This window comes from Solenopsis invicta, chromosome 8 (assembly GCF_016802725.1).
Source record: "Solenopsis invicta isolate M01_SB chromosome 8, UNIL_Sinv_3.0, whole genome shotgun sequence".
Lineage (NCBI taxonomy): Eukaryota > Metazoa > Arthropoda > Insecta > Hymenoptera > Formicidae > Solenopsis > Solenopsis invicta.
This window is the reverse complement of record NC_052671.1, coordinates 20605166-20627527: the sequence shown is the minus strand read 5'-3', so window position 1 is coordinate 20627527 and position 22362 is coordinate 20605166. Positions and strand designations below refer to the sequence as shown.

The following is a 22362-nucleotide window of genomic DNA, read 5'->3' as shown; positions in this document are numbered from 1 at the left end:
AAAAAGAGCATCATTACGCACAGAAATTTTTATGACAACGCGACAGACAGATACCGCTAACCGATTAATCCCGATCGTAAATACGGTAACTGTTATTCGATTGATTTAAATAAAAAATTTAACAATTTTATACATTTTTAAAAATCAGAAAAAATTCTCAAAAATACTTCAATACATGTAGAATATCGTACCATAAAGCAAATTTTGGGATCGCAATGGGATCCTCTCAAAAACAAATATTATTTTCAATATCAAATTATAATTTCACCAAAAGCTAGATAATGTCAATTTTTATTGACCAATTATTTGGTACTACATAAATAACATATTTCTAACATATAACTATAAAATAAAAAATAGTTATAACGTCTGCATTATATATTATTTAGACTTATTTATTTTTTTCTTTATTTTTTTTTGAAAAAAATCTTATTAAATTAAAATTATGTCATTACGCACGGCAATACAGCTTCAATTCTTGGGACTGTTACTTTATGTCATAAATTCCATTTTTTCCATTCCATGTATTGTCGAAATTAAGACAATTTAATAGAAAGTTACTTGTTAGTATGCGTGTCAAGTGTTCGGCGTAAACTAGGTCAGTGTCTACTGACCTAGTTCCAGTATAAAAACACGTTTTTGCCGCTGTAGTAGTATTTTTTCAATAAAGGTTAGAAACAAACGTATTTTTTTCTTGTGTCGATAACAATGTGTGACGAAAAACAGGAGCAACGGATCAATGTGAAATTTCTTGTTAAATTAAAAAAAACTCCGACTGAGTGCTATAAGTTGTTGAAAGAGGCCTATAGTGAGAATTCTCTATCTCGTGCGCGTGTTTTCGAATGGTATAAACGGTTTTCTGAAGGCCGAGAGAGCATCGAAGATGACCAACGTCCAGGTTAACCTGTCTCTGTTTTAACTCCGCAAACGGTGACTAAAATCAATGAAATTGTGCGCGGAGATCGTCGTATAAACATTCGGATGATTGCTGAGACTGTAAACGCCAATAAAGAAACTGTCAGAAAAATTTTACGTGACGAATTGAACATGAAGAAAGTCTGTTGATTTTTTAATTACAAAGTTAGCACATTACTTACGGAGGAATTTGATTACTACGAAGTCAGTAAACAGATTGAGCTGCTTTTAATCTCGATGACCCAAATGATAGTTCAAATTGCGTCATGAATAACCGGTCCTACCTGTCTCCCTTCCTTACCCTCCGAAACGAGGAACGTTGCTTGTGCCGCAGTTGGTCCATCGCCGCCACAAGTTAGAGAACAACGCCCATAAGCGTGTATGTAACCAGATAGATGTATTTTGGCCGCGGTGAAAGGAGGAAGGTCTCACAAGGAAGTCTCATGATCATCGTCGTGGCATCTCCTTCTTCTTCTCTCTCTCTCTCTCCCGTTTTTTTCCTTCTTTTTCTCTTGATCCGTTTCTTTTTCCTTTTCCTTCCGAGACCGCCACGCTGCTCCGAACGTCTCCCGCAGCGCGATCCGACATTGTTGATTGAAAATTACTCTTGCGAGATTCGGCGAGATTTCCGCGGTGAAATTTATGAAATTGTCCCGGTTTTTTTGTTTTAAATAAGCTTGCGTTTCCGAAGAAATCAGTGCCAAATAAGGAATTCTCTGTAAATCCACAGGACAAGAAGAACAGATACGGGCATGGACCGCGGAGGGGGCGGGCGACCTCCTAGAGCGGTGCCAGCGAGTCGTGAAAATCACTCGGAGCAGTGAGGCTACATCAAAATTAAAATTGTCCCGTCCCGTCTTACGTTAATCTTTGGAAATTGCATTTTCGACGTACAGTATAAAAGATTACATAAGTGTAAGCTTTTATAATATCCTATATTTGGCAGCGGAATTTTTCTGACATCAAATTATTTATAGCGAGGAAAAATTCAGGTTACATATAAATTTTCATTTAATATCGTATGTTGTTGCAATAAGTTATAGGATATACAGAACGAGTCATATACAATGTATATTTGACAGATCACACACACACACACACACACACACACACACACACACACACACACACACACACACACAAGAATGATATTTTCTTCAAATTTGTTTATGTATGGAAATATAAAATAGGATAGAAATTTGAAAAGACGATTAAACTATATTTATCATATAATTTATGTTGATTGTAAATCACATGAACTCTATATTTTATTTGTTTATTTTAATTTGCATAATTTATATAATTTACGTATATGTATTTTAGATTGAGTGATGTTATCCGAGAAAAAGGATTCCATTTGTGCGTGTAAACGTCCTGCCTCAATTGGCACGTGCATTACCGTCTATTTATTTTCCATGTGCAATTCGATAGCTTTCGGCTTTATAGAGCGAATGTATTGAACCTTCGTTTATTCAAGAAGGAAAACGTAAATAAAATCATGGTTTGATATTATGCGTCGTGAATTCCACGTTATGATGAATAACTGATGGTTTGATGAGTATCTTCGAGTAAATGAAAAATACATATGCGAACGGATCTGCGTGAAGCGAGAGCCAAGATCGATTTACACTGTGTTTGTGTGTGTGTGTGTGTGTGTGTGTGTGTGTGTGTGTGTGTGTGATTTGTCAGGTGCAATACGTATTTGTGCACACGATGGGTTCCTCACAAATTAATCTCACTCTTACGCACATAATATACGGAGAATTAATTTTGATGTAAAGTAACGTGCGTTGAGTAAAATTAGCAACTTGGTCTCTTTCCTCGCATTTCCTCTTCATCTCGACATGGATCACTGAGTCACTTGCGTCGCAAAAAGAAACGGATGCGAAAAAGCATGCGAATATAAAATCTTCTTGGAAAAATTTATAATCTTAAACAGACATAATTTTGCTTACATAAAGAAAATTCTTTTCATAGTGTAAGCAAATTATGTCTGTTTAAGATTATAAATTCTACCAGAAAAATTTTATATTCTTGCTTATATATGAAACATTGAATTGTTAATTTGATACTAATTTTTTTTCTGTGTTGTACCTAGTCGGCGCGGCGTGGCGCCTTTCCGACGACCTTTTTAGAAGTGCGACAAGAAAGACAAGCGAGATGGATGCGATGACCCAATTACGCCAGTGAAAGTAACACATTGGTCAGTTATGATCTACGCCGCCGCCGCCGCCGCCACTGCCACCATCGTGTTCACCCACACACGCGCGTGCACGCGTACGCGGGGAATTACACCGCGCCGCGTCTTAAGTACTGATTGATAGCGGCGACTGATAGCGAAATTTATCACTACAGCAACGATTGCAGTAATTACGAATTATGAAAGTGAACTTAAAAAAATTATTTTATGGTGTATGTTTAATCTGATATTTTTTAAATGATAAAAATTTAAGTTTTAATAGATATTATTACCTATATATAATATAGAATATTTACACCATTCACTAAGCCGACATCACCGTTATAGAAGAAGAATGAAAAAGAAAATTATTTATTGAGAAATAACCTCGATTTATAAAAATTTTCAAATTTTTGAAATAATCCATCATGAGATTATACCTTCTGTTGAAAAAGAAAGTTATGCGAGAACTTTATAAAACGCTTTATAAAACGCAGATGTAAAAACAAGAAGCAATTACACAGGATTTTGGTATAAAAAAACATCAAAACAAGAGTAGTCATTTCCTATAGCTTCTTGGATGCTGAATACGAATCTATTGTTCAGATTGCTCCATTACGTTATAATTTTTTCTTTGTCATTAAAATTACAAAAAATTGCTATTTTTAGATATTTTCTTATATTATAATTATGATCCAGAGAAAAGTTTCATTTCTAGTCAAAAATATTTATTCAAGTCAAAGAATTGTGCACTGCTATATAGTTAAAGATAGGTTTGTTTGATTTGAAAAAAATCTTTCGGTTGTTCCTTTTATTAGAATTAAAGTAATAATTTGGTTGTACTACGCAATTTTTTTCAATAAAAGAAATATATTTTTAAAACCAGAAAAATTAAATTATTTCTTACATTTCCGTCAGTATGTTCTTTGAATTAAAAAATTATTTGTTAAAATTATAATTTAAACAAAAAATTATTTATTTACTTTTAAAAAGCGTCATTTTTTTTAAATCAAATAAATTTTTATTTTCCTTAAAGGCATTTTTACTTTAACTTAAAAATGATCAAATTTAAAGAAACAATTTTATCAAATTAAATATAACTTTTCTCTGTATATTTGACATGCAGAAGAAGTTTGAATGTAAAAAATTAAAGATGTTGTTAAGATTTTTAATCCTTAAAAAGAATGTTTGGTATTAGCTATGGTTAACAAGATATTCATGATTAAATGTGGAGTAAATTAGATCATTGACAATTTGCCTATTAATTTTCAATTAAGTATGTTTATTTAAACTTGAGGGTTTTTTAGGTCGCCGAATACAAATCTGGTATCAAAATTAACAAATTCAAGACGGTAAATTCAATATGGCGAATATCAAAACATCAGAACCCGGACATTTCTTGAGTTCTTACATCCGCCTTACTGAATTCATCATTTTAAATTTGTCAATTTTGATCATCAGATTTGTGTATTCAGCGATCTAAAAAACCTTTAAATTTAAGTGAACGTAATTAAAAAATAATTGACAAACGCAATAATCAAATTTGCAGCTTTTCCGCAATTTACCCGCATTTAATCATGAATATCTTATTAACCATAGTCGACACTAAAAATTTCAAGACTGAAAGTCCTAACAATATATTTAATTTAGATTACAGTCAAAATTTTCCATCACGTTTTATACCGTAATTACAATATGATAAAATACGTAAAAATAATCCTGTTTGCAATTTTAATTTATTTCAATACCAAACTAAGACTGCGTAATTTTCTGATAGTTTGAAACTATTTCAATAGAAGACTCTTGGTTTAAATCCTCAAATAGGTTCGAAATAATGAAAAATAAAAATGGATCTAAATAATTCTAATAAAAAGAAAATTGCAAAACTAACAAAAGACGAAACAAATTATATTTATTAGTAATAAAACTAAATTTGTCAGTTGTTTCCATAATAAAATTCATTTATTATTACAATACAGCACTAGACATTAAAACGCTAATTAGAAAAGAATTTCTCATAATATCGTTATTTGGGAACAAAATTGAGTTGAAAAAAAATCTAAAGGATTACTCAAACTACCCAAAATGAAGGACTGTTTTTTACAATAAAGGACATAGAATCACTGTAATAATACGATAAAATTAAGATTGTGCTCATCATATGATTTTTATATGAAAACTTGTCTTAGTATAATAAGTAATATATATATAAACCTCTACAATTTTTTTTCTTTGAACGACTGCAAAATCATATGCGTATGTAGAGCTTAATGTGAAACGTTTTCTTGACTCGGATATCGACGATTCGAAAAGCCGTCTCAATCTCGAAATACGATAAACTTACGATAAACCGATTAACTTAATTTACAACATCGGCCGCTTGGCTAAAAATCAATTGATGTCGCCGCTAAAACTTAAGGCAATCTGAATGTAGTGCTCGTTAATTTGGAGATTTCATCGCAACGGCGCAACATGGTCGATTTTCAACAACCGTCATAATTTCTTAACAGTGATATCCTAAGAGTAGGCGATCGTAGATTTACAATTGCCTGATATACGGCTGCTCGTTCGCTGTAAAGTTCCGCATTTGGGAATACAGATGAGTAAGAAACGGATACGTTGTAGTGATATCAAAGCGCGAATAATCAGCCTACAATAAAATGTAATTATGCAAGCGGCAGATTGCGTCATCGCGTGGTGGCGTATTTATGGGCCGGAATATGTGTTGTTTTCAATTTTTTTAAGTGTCTGCGGGGAACTCGTCGGGCCTGCTCGTTTATTAATAAACGAGACATCTTATTGACGCGGCCAAGGACGTGACCTTTAGATTCGTACAAACAGACCGATCAAAAAGCGGTTATAATTTATTGTTGCGAGAAATCGCGCGCGATTCTTGCCAAATAAGGAAAAAAGAAAATGTGAATTAATTGGACGTGCTAAACGTCGGGACGGCTGCGGCAGAGGCACGCCGCATCCGTGCGAGACGGCCGGGCTGTCGACGTGAAGTCGATATTGGCTTTCGAATAAGATCGACCGTATTGTAGTCTTCGATAAGTGTAGCGTCGACCGCGATCGGGGAATGGGACGATAAATTTTATTAAGACGATTCATGATAACCATCGGTTATATTGGAAAATAGAATTACGATTTTTAATAATTAATTAAAATTATGTCTTGACATAAAGTAACAATCCCAAGAATTGAAGCTGTATTGCCATGATGACATAATTTTAATTAATTAATAAAAATCGTAATTCTATTTACATTATTTTTCAAATAAATCTTTGTATCCGAATAAATTTTTTAATGCAATTAAAATTTAAAACAGCGCGCGACCAACCGTGGTATCCCGTATATCGCCCGTACAGGCGCAATATTTAGTTATTTACTAGTTATTATATTAACTTTCTATTCAATTATCTTAACTTCGGTAATAAATTTAATGAATAGTATATTAAGTTGGTACAATATGAATCAAGATAATTAATTAAATATAGATATCACGTATACATTTACACGTATGTGTTGAAATTAAAACAATTTAATAGAAAGTTACTTGTTAGTATGCGTGTCAAGTGTTCGGTGTAAACTAGGTCATTATGAACACAAACGAACGGGCGAAAGAAAACCGGAGAGGAATCTGTCGCGACGGGAAAGACATGAAATTCCCGTTATTCACGATGTTAGAGAAAGAAAGAGAGAAGCAGAAGAGAAGCGTCAAAGAAATTTATGTTTTCACTGGTCTAGATTAGCAAGGACGAGTGTTCCTTCCAACGTCGTGCTCGCGATCGAACGAGGGAAGGCCATTCGGCGATAAAGAGATAAAGAGAGAAAGAATTAAGGAGACGAGGCGAACATCGTAATTTGTAACGTTCACGGCCGGGAGACGACCCTGATGTGGACGCGTCTGCTCGTACGGGCGTCGATTAAACGGAGCTTCGCCGATTTTTAGAACGAGTTTCGAGCATTATCGAGCAGGCCCGACGAGTTCCCCGCAGACACTTAAAAAAATTGGAAACAACACACATTCCGGCCCATAAATACGCCACCACGCGATGACGCAATCTGCCGCTTGCATAATTACATTTTATTGTAGGCTGATTATTCGCGCTTTGATATCACTACAACGTATCCGTTTCTTACTCATCTGTATTCCCAAATGCGGAACTTTACAGCGAACGAGCAGCCGTATATCAGGCAATTGTAAATCTACGATCGCCTACTCTTAGGATATCACTGTTAAGAAATTATGACGGTTGTTGAAAATCGACCATGTTGCGCCGTTGCGATGAAATCTCCAAATTAACGAGCACTACATTCAGATTGCCTTAAGTTTTAGCGGCGACATCAATTGATTTTTAGCCAAGCGGCCGATGTTGTAAATTAAGTTAATCGGTTTATCGTAAGTTTATCGTATTTCGAGATTGAGACGGCTTTTCGAATCGTCGATATCCGAGTCAAGAAAACGTTTCACATTAAGCTCTACATACGCATATGATTTTGCAGTCGTTCAAAGAAAAAAAATTGTAGAGGTTTATATATATATTACTTATTATACTAAGACAAGTTTTCATATAAAAATCATATGATGAGCACAATCTTAATTTTATCGTATTATTACAGTGATTCTATGTCCTTTATTGTAAAAAACAGTCCTTCATTTTGGGTAGTTTGAGTAATCCTTTAGATTTTTTTTCAACTCAATTTTGTTCCCAAATAACGATATTATGAGAAATTCTTTTCTAATTAGCGTTTTAATGTCTAGTGCTGTATTGTAATAATAAATGAATTTTATTATGGAAACAACTGACAAATTTAGTTTTATTACTAATAAATATAATTTGTTTCGTCTTTTGTTAGTTTTGCAATTTTCTTTTTATTAGAATTATTTAGATCCATTTTTATTTTTCATTATTTCGAACCTATTTGAGGATTTAAACCAAGAGTCTTCTATTGAAATAGTTTCAAACTATCAGAAAATTACGCAGTCTTAGTTTGGTATTGAAATAAATTAAAATTGCAAACAGGATTATTTTTACGTATTTTATCATATTGTAATTACGGTATAAAACGTGATGGAAAATTTTGACTGTAATCTAAATTAAATATATTGTTAGGACTTTCAGTCTTGAAATTTTTAGTGTCGACTATGGTTAATAAGATATTCATGATTAAATGCGGGTAAATTGCGGAAAAGCTGCAAATTTGATTATTGCGTTTGTCAATTATTTTTTAATTACGTTCACTTAAATTTAAAGGTTTTTTAGATCGCTGAATACACAAATCTGATGATCAAAATTGACAAATTTAAAATGATGAATTCAGTAAGGCGGATGTAAGAACTCAAGAAATGTCCGGGTTCTGATGTTTTGATATTCGCCATATTGAATTTACCGTCTTGAATTTGTTAATTTTGATACCAGATTTGTATTCGGCGACCTAAAAAACCCTCAAGTTTAAATAAACATACTTAATTGAAAATTAATAGGCAAATTGTCAATGATCTAATTTACTCCACATTTAATCATGAATATCTTGTTAACCATAGCTAATACCAAACATTCTTTTTAAGGATTAAAAATCTTAACAACATCTTTAATTTTTTACATTCAAACTTCTTCTGCATGTCAAATATACAGAGAAAAGTTATATTTAATTTGATAAAATTGTTTCTTTAAATTTGATCATTTTTAAGTTAAAGTAAAAATGCCTTTAAGGAAAATAAAAATTTATTTGATTTAAAAAAAATGACGCTTTTTAAAAGTAAATAAATAATTTTTTGTTTAAATTATAATTTTAACAAATAATTTTTTAATTCAAAGAACATACTGACGGAAATGTAAGAAATAATTTAATTTTTCTGGTTTTAAAAATATATTTCTTTTATTGAAAAAAATTGCGTAGTACAACCAAATTATTACTTTAATTCTAATAAAAGGAACAACCGAAAGATTTTTTTCAAATCAAACAAACCTATCTTTAACTATATAGCAGTGCACAATTCTTTGACTTGAATAAATATTTTTGACTAGAAATGAAACTTTTCTCTGGATCATAATTATAATATAAGAAAATATCTAAAAATAGCAATTTTTTGTAATTTTAATGACAAAGAAAAAATTATAACGTAATGGAGCAATCTGAACAATAGATTCGTATTCAGCATCCAAGAAGCTATAGGAAATGACTACTCTTGTTTTGATGTTTTTTTATACCAAAATCCTGTGTAATTGCTTCTTGTTTTTACATCTGCGTTTTATAAAGCGTTTTATAAAGTTCTCGCATAACTTTCTTTTTCAACAGAAGGTATAATCTCATGATGGATTATTTCAAAAATTTGAAAATTTTTATAAATCGAGGTTATTTCTCAATAAATAATTTTCTTTTTCATTCTTCTTCTATAACGGTGATGTCGGCTTAGTGAATGGTGTAAATATTCTATATTATATATAGGTAATAATATCTATTAAAACTTAAATTTTTATCATTTAAAAAATATCAGATTAAACATACACCATAAAATAATTTTTTTAAGTTCACTTTCATAATTCGTAATTACTGCAATCGTTGCTGTAGTGATAAATTTCGCTATCAGTCGCCGCTATCAATCAGTACTTAAGACGCGGCGCGGTGTAATTCCCCGCGTACGCGTGCACGCGCGTGTGTGGGTGAACACGATGGTGGCAGTGGCGGCGGCGGCGGCGGCGTAGATCATAACTGACCAATGTGTTACTTTCACTGGCGTAATTGGGTCATCGCATCCATCTCGCTTGTCTTTCTTGTCGCACTTCTAAAAAGGTCGTCGGAAAGGCGCCACGCCGCGCCGACTAGGTACAACACAGAAAAAAAATTAGTATCAAATTAACAATTCAATGTTTCATATATAAGCAAGAATATAAAATTTTTCTGGTAGAATTTATAATCTTAAACAGACATAATTTGCTTACACTATGAAAAGAATTTTCTTTATGTAAGCAAAATTATGTCTGTTTAAGATTATAAATTTTTCCAAGAAGATTTTATATTCGCATGCTTTTTCGCATCCGTTTCTTTTTGCGACGCAAGTGACTCAGTGATCCATGTCGAGATGAAGAGGAAATGCGAGGAAAGAGACCAAGTTGCTAATTTTACTCAACGCACGTTACTTTACATCAAAATTAATTCTCCGTATATTATGTGCGTAAGAGTGAGATTAATTTGTGAGGAACCCATCGTGTGCACAAATACGTATTGCACCTGACAAATCACACACACACACACACACACACACACACACACACACACACACAAACACAGTGTAAATCGATCTTGGCTCTCGCTTCACGCAGATCCGTTCGCATATGTATTTTTCATTTACTCGAAGATACTCATCAAACCATCAGTTATTCATCATAACGTGGAATTCACGACGCATAATATCAAACCATGATTTTATTTACGTTTTCCTTCTTGAATAAACGAAGGTTCAATACATTCGCTCTATAAAGCCGAAAGCTATCGAATTGCACATGGAAAATAAATAGACGGTAATGCACGTGCCAATTGAGGCAGGACGTTTACACGCACAAATGGAATCCTTTTTCTCGGATAACATCACTCAATCTAAAATACATATACGTAAATTATATAAATTATGCAAATTAAAATAAACAAATAAAATATAGAGTTCATGTGATTTACAATCAACATAAATTATATGATAAATATAGTTTAATCGTCTTTTCAAATTTCTATCCTATTTTATATTTCCATACATAAACAAATTTGAAGAAAATATCATTCTTGTGTGTGTGTGTGTGTGTGTGTGTGTGTGTGTGTGTGTGTGTGTGTGTGTGTGTGTGATCTGTCAAATATACATTGTATATGACTCGTTCTGTATATCCTATAACTTATTGCAACAACATACGATATTAAATGAAAATTTATATGTAACCTGAATTTTTCCTCGCTATAAATAATTTGATGTCAGAAAAATTCCGCTGCCAAATATAGGATATTATAAAAGCTTACACTTATGTAATCTTTTATACTGTACGTCGAAAATGCAATTTCCAAAGATTAACGTAAGACGGGACGGGACAATTTTAATTTTGATGTAGCCTCACTGCTCCGAGTGATTTTCACGACTCGCTGGCACCGCTCTAGGAGGTCGCCCGCCCCCTCCGCGGTCCATGCCCGTATCTGTTCTTCTTGTCCTGTGGATTTACAGAGAATTCCTTATTTGGCACTGATTTCTTCGGAAACGCAAGCTTATTTAAAACAAAAAAACCGGGACAATTTCATAAATTTCACCGCGGAAATCTCGCCGAATCTCGCAAGAGTAATTTTCAATCAACAATGTCGGATCGCGCTGCGGGAGACGTTCGGAGCAGCGTGGCGGTCTCGGAAGGAAAAGGAAAAAGAAACGGATCAAGAGAAAAAGAAGGAAAAAAACGGGAGAGAGAGAGAGAGAAGAAGAAGGAGATGCCACGACGATGATCATGAGACTTCCTTGTGAGACCTTCCTCCTTTCACCGCGGCCAAAATACATCTATCTGGTTACATACACGCTTATGGGCGTTGTTCTCTAACTTGTGGCGGCGATGGACCAACTGCGGCACAAGCAACGTTCCTCGTTTCGGAGGGTAAGGAAGGGAGACAGGTAGGACCGGTTATTCATGACGCAATTTGAACTATCATTTGGGTCATCGAGATTAAAAGCAGCTCAATCTGTTTACTGACTTCGTAGTAATCAAATTCCTCCGTAAGTAATGTGCTAACTTTGTAATTAAAAAATCAACAGACTTTCTTCATGTTCAATTCGTCACGTAAAATTTTTCTGACAGTTTCTTTATTGGCGTTTACAGTCTCAGCAATCATCCGAATGTTTATACGACGATCTCCGCGCACAATTTCATTGATTTTAGTCACCGTTTGCGGAGTTAAAACAGAGACAGGTTAACCTGGACGTTGGTCATCTTCGATGCTCTCTCGGCCTTCAGAAAACCGTTTATACCATTCGAAAACACGCGCACGAGATAGAGAATTCTCACTATAGGCCTCTTTCAACAACTTATAGCACTCAGTCGGAGTTTTTTTTAATTTAACAAGAAATTTCACATTGATCCGTTGCTCCTGTTTTTCGTCACACATTGTTATCGACACAAGAAAAAAATACGTTTGTTTCTAACCTTTATTGAAAAAATACTACTACAGCGGCAAAAACGTGTTTTTATACTGGAACTAGGTCAGTAGACACTGACCTAGTTTACGCCGAACACTTGACACGCATACTAACAAGTAACTTTCTATTAAATTGTCTTAATTTCGACAATACATGGAATGGAAAAAATGGAATTTATGACATAAAGTAACAGTCCCAAGAATTGAAGCTGTATTGCCGTGCGTAATGACATAATTTTAATTTAATAAGATTTTTTTCAAAAAAAAATAAAGAAAAAAATAAATAAGTCTAAATAATATATAATGCAGACGTTATAACTATTTTTTATTTTATAGTTATATGTTAGAAATATGTTATTTATGTAGTACCAAATAATTGGTCAATAAAAATTGACATTATCTAGCTTTTGGTGAAATTATAATTTGATATTGAAAATAATATTTGTTTTTGAGAGGATCCCATTGCGATCCCAAAATTTGCTTTATGGTACGATATTCTACATGTATTGAAGTATTTTTGAGAATTTTTTCTGATTTTTAAAAATGTATAAAATTGTTAAATTTTTTATTTAAATCAATCGAATAACAGTTACCGTATTTACGATCGGGATTAATCGGTTAGCGGTATCTGTCTGTCGCGTTGTCATAAAAATTTCTGTGCGTAATGATGCTCTTTTTTTTAGCGGGTGCGATAATCCCCGGATAAGGCGATCATCGATTTTCAATACGTGTTTCGGGAACGGGCATTCTTGGCGCTGCTGAAATTTCCTTTTCGCAAGGAGAATCGCGATCGTTCCAGCTCTTGGGAGGGACCGAGCGTAACCTCTCGCGTAAGTTGACCACGGGCACATTTCGAGGATTATCTAAATCTAAAAAAGATTGCTTTATCTCATCAACGAGACAAATCGAAATCCGGGTAATGTTGGCGGTAAGTGACAAAAAAAATGCATACGTAACTTTAATACATTCAATACATTCAATACTGGTTTAACGTATTCTATTCCTACTTGGATTATTATTTTCAAACGATTATTCAATAATAATAAGCATTTCAAATATTACGTTACAATTTTCAATAATAATTTATGTGCAAATTATTGTCATATAAGAAATATATCAAAATATGTTAATTAATATAATTTTGACAATTTTTCCTCCCATCAATCGTATTGCGTGTAAATCGTAGAAATCTATTTAATAATTATAAACTATTTATAATCATTTTCCTGAATTAAACATTACTAAAAATTTTTTACATTTTAAGAAAAGTTAATATGACACTTATGTTTGTTATAAAATTTCTAATCAGCTCGTAATCAAGCGCAACATAATTACCCTGTCAAAAATGACATTAAATTTAATGCACATTAATACGAAAAAGTACACCAAATTTAATGAATTTGTAACTTAAACATATGTTTGTGTACAAATGAAATTCAGTGCACTTTTTCATAAAACTGCGCATGAAATTTAATGTATCTGTAACTGGAACATATCTTTGTGTGCATATGCAAAACTCATTGCACTTTTTTATAAAATTTAATGTATATGACATTACAACACAAAGATTGAAAGTAAATCAATGTACATATGTGGAATTTAATGTACATGTGCACAAAATTTAATATTCTGTGTGTAAAATTTAATAAATTTTCCATGAAATTTAATATACATACTCATAAACGTTTTGATAAAATTTAATGTTCATTTACATGACATTTCAACATAAAAGCGAAAAGTATGTCAATGTATACGTTTATGGAATTTAATGTATGTGTATACGAAATTTAATATTCTGTTTATAAAATGTACTAAACTAGTCAATCGAAAATGTGCGCATGCGCATAATGATGCGCACGGAAATCTTACATCTCTTTCTTTTGATTGCGTAAGAATGAGAAATCCTCAGTCCTCAGTGTGCGACGCGCGGCTGCTTACACATACACGCGAAACGAGTGATGCCGTTGAGGCGCCGATTTGCAGCACACGGACAGCACCGACAGCCAGAAGGAACAGACCTACTCTCCCCACTCCTCGTACGCAAGACAAAGACAGACATTTGTATTAACATTCTATCCGAAACTTTTATTAGGGGTATAAATAAAAAATATTACTTTTTAATAATTTTTTATTTTTTCATAATACATCAGTATTATGCATAATACTGATGTTTATAATATATGTATATATATATAATATTTTCTGGTAAATCAGTATTATGCATAATACTGATTTACTATGGGGTATTGCCGTGGGGGACCACCTCTTACGCGACCTCTTTGCGCATACCACCGCGCTCGGCTGCGACCGCGTCCTGTTCCGCGTCGAATTCCTGGAACAAGAAAGATATTATGAAAATACTACAAATAATAATTACAAAATGTTATATATATATATATATATATATAATTATATATATATATATAATTGCATTTATATATTACGTACTGCGCTCTGGCCGCTGCTGCGGGCCTTGTGCCCCGCTCTTCTGTTGCGGTTCGACTTGCTCTGGTGGATTTTCCATCTCCTGTTGTCCCGCCTGTTGATTTTGCCGCTCCTGTTCAAGTTTTTGAATCAGCAATCCTTGCTGCTGTAGTTGCTGCTGCTGCTGTTGTATTTGCTCTTGCATTTGCTGGAGCAATTGTTACAGCATCGCCATTTCAGCTGTATCTTGCAAAAAAAAAAACAATAAAAACTGTCATGAACATGTTACATGTCAAGAGACGAAATGGTCCAAATCCAAACATCATAGATGTTTCTCAAATCTCAAATTTGTCTTTGTCTTGCGTATGGTACAAACATAGTACAAAAACAAAGACACATTGATCTTGAAATCTGAGAAACAACTATGAATTCGAAACAGTGTTACGCTAAAAAAAATATTTTTAACCCCATTAAACATGAAGTATAATTTGTTTACACTCAACGAAAGGTTAGGCTATCATAAACTGAAAGCTAAGTATTACCAAGCTGAATTATTTTGTTACGTATTATTTTGTTACCATTTAATTGAAATACAGCTCTTAAACAGTTACAAAATTGTGCATTTAACTGTTGTAAATATAAAATACATGTATAAAAGTAAAATACTGGACATTTTGCGAGACGTCTTCTTCTCTTTCACCCATTAAATAAATGCGGAATCGCAGATTGATATGTGATTTGTCTCCGCAGCACAGATGGCATTAGCATAAACATTCTAATAGCTTACGTTCTTTGTTTTATCCTTTGTAATCATATCTCAATTCGTGATTCTCATTACGTACGTGATTTTGATTACAAAATAATTTTGGTACTAAGCGTTAGCTTAATATCTTACGGTCTTGTGAGTCACGAGTGAGTGTTTTTCTCTAATTGTGCTTTCAATAAATAAGGAATTCTCCGCAGTTCCGTGACCATCAACTTTTTTCTTCAAATCATAGTAATAAGGATATACATTCAGGTATTTTTTTGATTCTTTAGCTATTTATCGTTACTTTATTCTGCCACTTCTGTTTGTTAAATTTTATATCTATCAAACTTTTAATAGTATTTTTATTTGTTAGATATGGAAACAAATAATGAAGTGAGGAAAAAAATGAAACGAAGCTTTGTAGAAGCTTGGCTTACCAATGATATATGTAAATCTTGGATTGAAAAAGTGTCCTTAGATGATAGCCTTTATCATTGTATCAATAAACATTTTTCGTGCGGCCCGTTTTCAAATATTATAAAACATGCGGAATCTGCGTGTCATAAAAGAAATATTGAAAAAAATACTTTTGTTGATAATGATAATACAATTTTGAAACAAAAATCATCGCATCAACGAGTATTTTTGAAACAATAGTTAGAAATAGAAGAATTTAAGCCATGGCTATGTGAAGCTAAACATGATTTAAATTCATTTTTATGTACGATTTGCGATAAAACTTTTGCAGGTAGTTTATCGCAAATTCGTCGTCACGCAGATTCCAAACAACATAAAGATAAATGCGTAAAACTCGTAAATGATATATAAGATAATGAATTAAATATAGAATCAAATGTGGAATTTGACGAACCATTTGTGTCTTTTGAAGATAGAAAAAAATCAGCGGAGCTTCGATACGCTGCATTAATTGCTGACAAAAATATTCCATTTGATACTGTACAAATAATACTTCAATTTTTCCAAGACGTAGGAAAAGATCCTAATATTTTAAAAAACATGAAGATGGGCCGCACAAAATGTTCAAAATTAATTACCAATGTTTTGTGCCCAGTTGAAACAAATTGTGTGGTACAAAACATTTAAAAAAGTAAATTTTGTATTTATATTGATGAATCGTCAGACATTACAAATGAAAAATGGATGACGTTTCATGTTAGATATGTAGATCTTCATACGTTACAAATTCAATCGCAATTAGTAAAACTAATTGATCTTGATGCATCAGATTGCAACGCGGAAAAATTATTTATTGCATTTGAAAAAGAAATGAATAATTTTCAAATACCTTTTGAAAACATTCTTGCTTTGTCATGCGATAATGCATCCGTTATGATTGCAAAATGTGTGTCATTTAAGAAAAAATTGGGACAAGTGTGCACAAATTTATTGACATTTACGTGTCCGTGTCACGCTTCCGCATTAGCTGCACATGCTGCATGTAAAAAATTACCTGAAGTTTGCGATGAATTTGTAAAAAAAATTGTAAATTACGTTAATAGCAATCCCAAACGATCAGCTATTTATCGGGATTTTTCGGAATGTTTTCAAGGAAAGAATTACAAACTCTTAAAATTATCTGACACACGATGGCTCTCTCACTACGCATGTGTAGAAAGAATTATTCAATTTTGGGACGCTATTAAACATTTCTTAACTTTAATGGTTATAAATGAGAAAACAAAATGTGCAGAAAATACTTATTTTAATGGAAAATGTAGAAACAAAAGCATATTTGTTATGTATTGAATTTTTTTAATAGTTTTAATGCATTTTTTCAAGTCAAAGAAGAAACAGTGATTCATTTACTACAAAGTCGAAACAGTTTCTTCATCAAATTTGTAATAATTTTTTAAAGCCGGATGTAACAGATTTTCTGCACATTAAATTTGAAAATATTGACTATCATAAATCCGCAGATAGTATTATATTTATTTAGGTTCTGAAAGTGAAGAATATCTCATAAAATTAAAGGAAGACCACATAAACGTGGTACAGATAATTAGAAATAACTGTTTATAATTTTATATAACTGCTGGTGAAGAAATCCGAAAAAGATTGCCAGTTAAGGATACATTTTTATCAAAACTGTTGGTCCTTCAACCACGTTCAATATTCGATATTCCCATTGACACGTCGTTGAATGACATTTTTTTTATAGTCGATACTATCAGCGGTTTTGATAAAAATGGCTTAAGAAAGGAATTGTTATTATAACATTCCAATCTATCAGAAACGGAAAAAATGAATCTGTCAAAACAAAATTTTGACGAAATGTGGATTAAAATTTTGCAGAATCGAGATGCAAATAATGCTACAAAATTTCCCAATTTAAAATGCCTCTTGAATGCAATTAGATCTCTTCCGTATTCTAATGCCGATCCAGAAAGAATATTTTCTATTTTAACCGACACTAAAACAAAAAAATGAAACAGTTTGTCGTTCTGCTGTAAATTCAATTTGTGTCTTAAAATCTGCATTCACGACGAGACGAGAAAATGCTTTGACGATGAAAATCAATGAACAGCATTTAAATCTCATGTCGACAAAAATATATTTGAAAACTTGTAAAAAGAAAAAGAGTAGTCTTCAGCTATACGCTGCAGATGATATTGCTAGTTCCTCCTCATCCATTAGTAGTGCAATCTAATAGTGCAATTTTACATTTTTTAAAAAAAGATACACTAAAAAAAGTTACTAAATTTTAAGACATATTTTTTGTACATTTGCAAGAGAATATTTACTAAATGTAAATACATATTTATTTAGTAATTTAGGTATGCTAAGTAAATATTTTCTTGCAAATATACAAATATTTATTAAAATTTATAGTAAATTTAGTAATTTTTTTTTAGTGGATCTTTTATAAATGGGTCTGCACAAGACCTCGTGTCTGAACAACACGGAAAAAAAAGATTAGCTGCAACAGCTAAAAGTTGTGCTGGCCCAGCAAATCTACAGCCGTAATATACGGACACCCAATCTGCTATGTTACAGTAACCAAATCTTAGGGCTGCATGAAATTAATGATTGCAACAAATAAAACAGGATACCATAGCAAGATAGATTTGTTGGTATAGCAAAGAAAACTTTCTACTTAATTCAATCCATATAGCTGTAGCAAAGTATATTTGTTACAATAGCTCATATCTTTGCTACTGCACTAAATGAAATTTGGTATATTAACCATCTTTATTATAGCAAAAGGTTAGTTGCTTTAGCAATATATGAGCCGTTCAGAAGTCAAACTGACTCCATCAAATATAACACCATCAAACAAAAATCCAACAAATTATTATATTTATACGAAAATTAAGCATCAAGCACATATAAATTTGATGTTAAAATTGGAAACATTTCAAAAAGTGAAATGAATCAATTTGGTTTACAGCAACTTATATAAGAGCTGAAAAAATGTTTATTAAAAATTAAAATTTTTTCTATTTCTATCTAATAATAATATAATAAAATAGTATAATTGTTAATGTACTTTTAATAATTTATCCTTAGATATACACACACATACATCCATACATATATTTGTTACTGTAGTAATGAAAGTAAATGTATAAATTAAACATTATATAAATGACACATTTTATATATAATTATTTGTTTATTTTTTCTTCCAATTTAATTAAAAGACAATTACAAACAATCTTAGATAAAATTATAAGGATATTAAAAAAAAGAACATTAGATAAAAATATTTTATTATTGCTACATGAAAAGTATTTTATAATTAGAATTTTAACATAATGTACGTACATAAAACGCATAACATACATTAAATAGCATAACGCATTAAAACATATTTTTCATTACAAAAACTTTTATGAATACTTGTTGGAAGAGGATCAATAAGATCTTCGATATTTATATTTGTTTTTTCTCTTGTTTTTTCTATTTCATAACCTTGAATATGTTCATTAAATCCTATAGTAACTATAATCTCACAATGAAGTATCACTATATTTTTACATATTATTATAGCACTAATTGAAGCAAATATTGGGCCAGATTCATTTTCGTCAATTATAACAATTAAATTTTCACGAAAACACGTACCTTTATAATTAATCCAATTTGGAATTATTAAATTAGAATCATTTTTAATGTCATCAGGCAAAGAAGCTACAATTGCTGTTATATCAGATTTATTATATCTTTTTGCAGGCCCAATTTCTAAAGTTTGATAAATAGAAGAGGAACTTTCAAATCTATAACACATATGTAATTGATGCTTTACAGCAACTGAAAAAGCTGTTTTTTTTACAACAATTAACAGAAGTCGACTTTTTTAAAAACTTGTGTTTTGCTTCAAATTTATAACATGAAAATTGACTTATAGGTCCTGAGTGTTTCATAAAATCAGGATAATGAATAAGTAAGTGATACTTTGGTTTCAAATTATCATTCGTTATTTGTAAATATAACTTATGGTGTTCATTAATAAGTACACGTAAAATATTAGAATGATTTTTGTGATTACTTTTTGCCGAAACAATATGAAGAATTTCTCGTAAAAGTCTGTATAATAACCAAAATGAATCATCAACAGAAACCAAATCACCGACTAAAAGGCCAAAATATTTTACAAAACACAATGTTTGAGTAGCTGTCATTTTCAATGTTAATTTATCTACGTACTTTTGTATAATAAAAGGAGGTTCAGATGATTTATCGATGGGTCCATAATCAAATACAGACATACTATACGACTGTTTAATTGATCAAGAGTAAAGTAGTCACATTCTATGCAATGTTTGATTATATAACACATATCATAATGACAAATTCCTTCAGCAAGATCATGCATCGCATCTACAGCAGAATTTAAAGTTACATGAAAGTTTTTTAAATTGTTAAAAATGCTTCTTTCTTTTATTCCTGTTAATGCTTCATTATTTTTGATTATATCTTGTTCGTAATTTTCTGGATTGCGCCAGTATGATACATTATCTTTGCATTGCACCTGCATGTTTTGTTTTACATTTTTACAAATTCTACAATAATGATGAGCATTAAAACTTTCTACAAAACCAAAGACTGAATTAATTCCCAAATTGTCACCAGTACAAAATTCAGTTGTAAAATATACTGTTTTTATTTTTCCATCGTTAGTTGTCACTGAAATCCCTTTATTCGCTAAAAAATTAAGTTCATCAATTAGAGGAGCAAAAGTTTTCTTATTACCATTTATTTTTCTAATTATATTTTCAAAAATTAATGTAAGAAAAATATTGTCTGAGGTAAACTGACATTCAGGTGGAAGGCAAAGTAATGTTACATAAATTACACCGAGTTTACTTGATTTTGGACCAAGTGGATTATTTGGTTCGAATTCATCTAAATATAACATTAAAGGTAGAACAATATCATTTGGTTTATAGAATGATAATTTCTGTTTCCATGTATCGGTTTGTATATAATTATATATTTTATCAGAACAATTTATTAAAGAATCCGTATACGAAAGTATAATCTCTAAAGCATAAGGAATTTTGAAAAAAAGCTCTAACATTTGCCTTAATGAAATAAATTGTACCATTTCACTAGCATACTGTTCAGTAGCACGTTGAATTATATATGGTTGTGGAGCCACATAATTTTTATTTTTTGTAAAATATTTTATTCTACGATATTCTGTTGACATTAATTCAAAAGAATGTTTATAATCTCTACAAATTGATTGAATCTTGTCTATTATAATTTCATTATTATTTGAAATTTGAATGGAATTGAGACAATCTTCGATTGTGTTAAGGCAATCATTAAAAAAAAGTTTTTGAATATCTTGATAAAGATTTTGAACATGATTTCTAGGAAGACCATAATTAGACAGAAGTTTCGCAAAAAAAGAAGCAACTTTATCAATAGTACAATTTTGTGGGTCAGAATTATGATTCAATAAACAATTAAATTCTGATGAATCAAAGTTACAAGTTTCTACGAAATTATCATTCTCGAAATCAAGATTAAGATCGTCTATATAATTAATATTTTGTTCAATAACGTTATTATCTTTATTTATAGACTTTTGCGATTTCGGAATATTATGATATAAAATTAAATGTCTTTTTAACGATTCAAAAGTATCGAATTTTCTTTTCGGACAATTATTTTCAACACATTTATATATTTTTACTTCTTTATGTTTATATTCATATGTAAAACTTTAATATTTTCAAATTCTTCTTTACATATAAAACAAATAGGCATTTTGTCAGTTTTAAAAAATTAAAATTAAAAAATTCAGATTTTTTTGCTAAATAATTAAAGTGTTGACTTGGTTAATGTAATCAATTTTAATCAAAATTTAAATATTTTTTAATAAAAAATCGACTTCTGTATTACAGAATTTACAGTATTATTACAGTCTTTTTTCATTGGAACTACAATATTCAAAATAAACATAAATATTTGAATCAAACTTGTAAAAGAAATAAAGGACATTCTTTAAGAAAAAATTTTAAAGAAATTTCTCTAAATAAAATGAAAAAAAAATGAAAACGTTTTATAACTATACCCACATAGAACTAAAACCTCCAATGGACGTCTAATGGACGTTTGCCGTGGAAGTTCGGACCTTCCAGTGGACGTCCCATGGACATCCAATGGACGGCCACTAGACATCCACAGTTCCGCACTGCGCACGTCCATTGGACGTCCATTAGACGTTAACAACGGATGTCCATTAGACGTTACGTGGATCATTAATAAAGGGTTCATAGAGCCTTAGTGGATGACAAACCGATGTCACGTGGATTATTAATAGAGGCTTTATGGAGTCTCAGCAGATGTTACTTAGATTATTAATGGACGTGTACCGTGGAGGTTCGGACCTTCAGTGGGCATCTAATGGACGGTAAAAAAAATTTTTTTTTAAACAAATTTTATTATTTTTATAGCTTAA

At 31.5% G+C, this 22362-nt stretch overlaps 4 long non-coding RNA genes across 4 annotated transcripts; 2 read left to right on the top strand and 2 right to left on the bottom strand.

The window, feature by feature from the left end:
• Nucleotides 1-262: 262 nt before the first annotated feature.
• On the bottom strand, nt 263-2022 carry LOC120358368. The gene is made up of 2 exons (XR_005575324.1): nt 1098-2022; nt 263-994 (listed from the first exon to the last, which is right to left on the bottom strand). It is a non-coding gene; the product is annotated as an uncharacterized LOC120358368 (long non-coding RNA).
• LOC120358367 lies at nt 1717-3981 on the top strand. The gene is made up of 2 exons (XR_005575323.1): nt 1717-1830; nt 2239-3981. It is a non-coding gene; the product is annotated as an uncharacterized LOC120358367 (long non-coding RNA).
• Nucleotides 3982-8953: 4972 nt separating this feature from the next.
• LOC120358365 lies at nt 8954-11218 on the bottom strand. The gene is made up of 3 exons (XR_005575322.1): nt 11105-11218; nt 10534-10696; nt 8954-9921 (listed from the first exon to the last, which is right to left on the bottom strand). It is a non-coding gene; the product is annotated as an uncharacterized LOC120358365 (long non-coding RNA).
• On the top strand, nt 10913-12672 carry LOC120358363. The gene is made up of 2 exons (XR_005575320.1): nt 10913-11837; nt 11941-12672. It is a non-coding gene; the product is annotated as an uncharacterized LOC120358363 (long non-coding RNA).
• The last annotated feature ends 9690 nt before the right edge of the window (nt 12673-22362 follow it).